The following is a 4,900-nucleotide window of genomic DNA, read 5'->3' as shown; positions in this document are numbered from 1 at the left end:
AGGGGTATATTGACCCCAGTTGATACCTTAAAGAGTTGAGCTATTGAGAAGTAGAATGATAGGCTATGATGGAACATTTTAACTGCAAGGCTAGGGCTTTGAATCAGGATGCTGGATTCCAAACACAGTACATATCTAGAAAGTTATACAGTCAAACTAAGATTTTTAAATAATGGAACTCCTCATCTTAACTTTCTGTAGGCAGTGGTATTCCAGTAGAAATCATGGAGAAGAGAAATGCCACTTCAGATTTTATTCTCTTGGGACTCTTTCAGCACACTAGCTTCCACATCTTCCTCTTCATTGTGCTGCTGACAATAGCCATTGCTTCCCTGATGGGGAATGCCCTCATGATCCTCCTGATTCACAGGGACCACCGGCTTCACACACCCATGTACTTACTGCTGAGCCAACTCTCTTTCATGGACATGATGTTGGTTTTCACCGTTGTGCCCAAAATGGCATCTAGCTTTCTGACAGGCAAGAAGTCCATCTCCCCTGTTGAATGTGGATTACAGGTCTTTGCCTTCTCACCTTGGGCGGTGGAGAGTGCTTCTTCTTAGCAGCCATGTCCTATGACCGCTATGTGGCAGTGTGTCATCTACTACGATATAACATTCTCATGAACTGGCAACTGTGCCTGAGAATGACCTTGGGGTCTTGGTTTCTGGGGGCAGCTGATGGTCTCATGTAGGCAGTTGCTACCCTGAGCTTCCCTTTCTGCAGTGCTCATGAGATTGATCATTTCTTCTGTGAGGCCCCCTCGCTGCTGCATTTGGCTTGTGCTGACACTTCAATCTTTGAACATGTCATGTACATCTGTTGTGTGATAATGCTCCTTGTGCCTTTATTTCTCATCCTATCCTCCTACAGTCTCATCCTAGCTGCAGTTCTCTACATGCCTTCTACAGAAGCCCGCAAGAAGGCCTTTGTCACATGCTCATCACACTTGGCTGTGGTGGGACTCTTTTATGGGGCTGCCATTTTTACCTATATGAGACCAAAGTCCTACAGATCAGCTAACCATGATAAGGTTGTGTCAGCTTTCTATACTATCTTTACTCCTGTGTTGAACCCCCTCATTTATAGTCTGAGGAACAATGAGGTGATAGGAGCCTTGAAAAGGTGGCTTGGGAAATGCACTAACTTAAAACATCAATAAAACTTAGCCCCACTGTTTAGAGTTATCCAATGTCAAACTTGTGTTGTTGTTGTTAGGTGTTTTCAAGTAGTTTCTGACTCAAAGCATCACTATGTACAACAGTACAAAACTCTGTCCAGTCCTACATCATTCCTCATGACCATTGCTATGTTTGAGCTCTGTGTTGCAGCCACTGTGTCTATCCAACTCATTGAGGTCTTCCTCTTTTTCACTGATCCTCTCCTTTACCAAGAATGATGTCCTTTTCCAGGGACTGGTCCCTCCAGAAAACATGTCCGGAAAAGTCTCACCATACTCCCTTCATACACCATTGTGGCTGTACTTCTTCCAAGAAAAATTTGTTCTTCTGGCAGGCCACAGTATGTTCAATATTTTTCGCCAACAAAAGCATCAATTCTTCTGTCACCCTTATTCATTGTCCAGCTTTCGCATGCATATGAGGTGACTGAAAACACCATTATTTGGATCAGGCACATCTCAGCCCTAAAGAGACATCTTTGCTTTTTAACACTTGAAAGAAGTATTTTGTAGCAGATTCGCCCAATGGAATATTTTATTTGATTTCTTGACTGCTGCTTCCATCGGTGTTGATTGTGGATCCAAGTAAAACAAAATCCTTGAAAACTTCAATATTTTCTTCATTTATCATAAACTTACTTAATGGTTCAGTTATAAGTATTTTTGCTTTCTTTTATGTTGAGGTGTAATACATACTGAAGGCTTTAGTCTTTGCTCTTGGTCAGTAAGTTCTTCACTTTCAGCAATAAAAGTTGTCTCATCTGCATATGGCAGGTTGTTAATGAGTCTTCATTCCATTCTATAGTGCTGCTTCTCTGATTATTTGCTTAGCATACAGATTGAATAAGTATGGTGAAAGGATACAACTCTCATGCATACCTTTCCTGATTTTAAACCATGCAGTATCCCCTTCTTCTGTTCAAAGGACTACATCTTAGTCTATGTACAGGTTCCACATGAGTACAAGTCAGTGCTTTGGAATTCCCTTTCTTCACAATGCTATCCATAATTTGTTATGATCCACACAGTTGAACACCTTAGTAGAGTCAATAAAACACAAGCGAACTCCTTTCTGGTGTTGTCTGTTTCAACCAAGACCAATGTGACCTAAACAATGATATTCATCTTCTCACATTCTCTCCTGAATCCTACTTGAATTTCTGTCAGTTCCGTTTCAATGTAGTGCCGCAACATTCTTTGAAGTATCTTTAGCAAAATTTTATTTGCGTATGATATTAATAATACTGTGTAAATTCCTAAAATTATTACTATTTCACACATTTTGTAGTAACTATCTCCTATTTTTAAAACTGATAAAATCCATCTTTGCGTTCATTAACTTACATGTCATAACAGGTTTTTGAATTATCTTAAAAATCTATGTGTCTCAAAATCATATTACATCATTGCTCACAGAATAGAAATAGTCTCAGATATGACAGCAAAAGAACAAGCAAAAAAAGACAGAAGATACAAATGATACTTCATCAAAATAAAAAAAATCAAAAGACAATTTTTGTACGTCAAAGGATTTTGTCGGCAAAATGAAGAGACAATCTACAGATTAGGAAAAATTATGGGGAAATATATATTGAACAAGGGTTTAAAAGCCAGGATTATTAAATATTCCTAAAACTTAAAACAAAAAGACAAACAACTAAATTGAAAAATGGGCAAAGGACCAGAAAAGATGTTTTACCAATTAGAAATACAAATGCGTGACATCACATAAAAAAATAATTAACATCATTAGTCATTGTTGTTGTTGTGTTCCATAAAGTCAAGTTGATTCATATTCTTAGAGAATTATAGGACACAGGAAAACTTCCACGTAGTGTTTCCAAGGCTGTAATTTTAAGAAAGGAGATTGCCACATCTTTCTCCAGTGGAACAGTTGGTGGATTTGAATAGGGCGGTCTTCTTTTTTTTTTTTTTTTTTGGTCTTTCTGTTAGCAACGAAGCCCTTAACAACGGTGCTACCAGGCCTCCTTCATTAGTCAACAGGGAATGGCAAATAAAAACTAAGAAATCTATTATCAAAATAACAGGTGTTAATGAGATGCAGAGGAATCGTAACACTCCTCCTTTGCTAGTGGTTTGTGATATGGTACTGCTGCTGTAAAAAAGCATTTTGGTGTTTCCTCAAAAAGTAAACATAGAATTACTGTATGATCCAGCAATTCTGCTCCTAGGTATATGCCCCAAATAATAGGAGGCAGAAATACAAACAGATACATGAACACCAATGTACATTGCAGTACTACTCACAATAAGAACGGAAATATGGAGATTGTGGACACATACAGGAAATATAGCCAATGTCATTGAACAACATGTACCCAAAATCAAATCGAACCGCTTGCCCTGCGGTTGACTCCGACTCATAGCGACCCTATAGGATAGAGTAGAACTGCTCCACAGGGTTTCCAAGGAACACCTGGTGGATTCAAACTGTCGCCATTTTGGCTAGCAGCCAAGCTCTTAACCAGTGTGCCACCAGGATTCCGAACAATATGTATGCAAATTCTTAAATAGGAACTTTATTTGCTGTGTAAACTTATACCAAAAACTCAATAAAATATTAGGAAACTATTTAATTAAATGCTTTCTGTGTCAGGAGAATGAAGAATAGGAGAGGTAGTAAAAATGTAAAGCTAGGAATGGTGATGTGTCACCATGCTGGCCACAGCTGCCCAGTGAGTTTTATAAAGGCAGGGCCCTCAGCAGGAGCATTTGACTGACAAGGGCCCTATCCAGACAGGCAGGATGGAGACCATGGGTCCTGGATAAGAAGTAAATTGTGTCTAACTTCCTGCACTCTCCCCAACTGCTTGCTGAGTCATCTGACCCCTTTGAGAGGTGCTAGGGAAGCCAAGCATAACAACAATTGTAAGGACGGTGCAGGATCAGGCAGTGTTTCGTTCTGTTGTGCATAGGGTCGCTATGGGTCGGAACGACTCCACAGCACCTAACAACAACAAAGGGAAGCCATACCCCATGCCTGGGCTGTAATATTTCATGTAAGCATGGAAGTGGCTGGGGGGCTACACACTCAGAACCTGTGGCTTTTAGGCATCAGTGTGTGCCAGTGGGCAGGGCAGAGTGTTCAGCTTTCCCAGGCAAGCAGCTGGTTGATTCCAGAAGGCAGAGCCATGCAGGCCCAAGGGAGAGCTGGTCATCTACAGCTGTGATCTGCGCAGAGAAAGTATATGAGGATCTGAGAAATAGTAGAGTCTGGAACTGGAAGGGAAACCTGAGAAGTGTCTAATAATATGTTTGTGTTCTGATTAAGGAACTCTTCCTACCCCTAGGTGATGAAGATGTTCTACCATGTCACTTTCTAGAACCATTATAAATTTATATTTTATATTCAGGTCTACCTGGAAATGGTTTTTGTGTCTCTTGAGAAGTTTGTGTCATTTTACATATTTCACATAGTGATAAAATGGACACTTCCTCCTCTCTTGCAAAGCAATTAAAAAATAGTTGCTGTAGAATCAGTTCCAACTCCTGGCAGCTCCATATACGTAAGAGTAGATCTGTGCTTCCCAGGATTTTCAATGGCTAATTTTTTGTAAGTATATTGCCAGGCCTTTCTTCCAAGGTGCCTATGAGTGTACTGGAATTGCAAACCTTTTGGTTAGCAGCCAAATGGTTAACAACCTCTGCCACTAAGAGACCCCTCGTTGCAAAGACCTTCTTTTTCACTCTGCTGTGTTA

General features: G+C 40.1%; 1 pseudogene; it reads left to right on the top strand.

Annotated features, from left to right (window-relative positions):
- Positions 1-224: 224 nt before the first annotated feature.
- LOC126070464 (olfactory receptor 2T33-like) lies at positions 225-1,162 on the top strand (annotated as a pseudogene).
- Positions 1,163-4,900: the final 3,738 nt, after the last annotated feature.

Source organism: Elephas maximus, chromosome 2 (genome assembly GCF_024166365.1).
Source record: "Elephas maximus indicus isolate mEleMax1 chromosome 2, mEleMax1 primary haplotype, whole genome shotgun sequence".
Classification (NCBI taxonomy): Eukaryota; Metazoa; Chordata; class Mammalia; order Proboscidea; family Elephantidae; genus Elephas; species Elephas maximus.
Note: the sequence above shows the minus strand (reverse complement) of the source record. Positions and strands in the feature narration are given on the sequence as shown.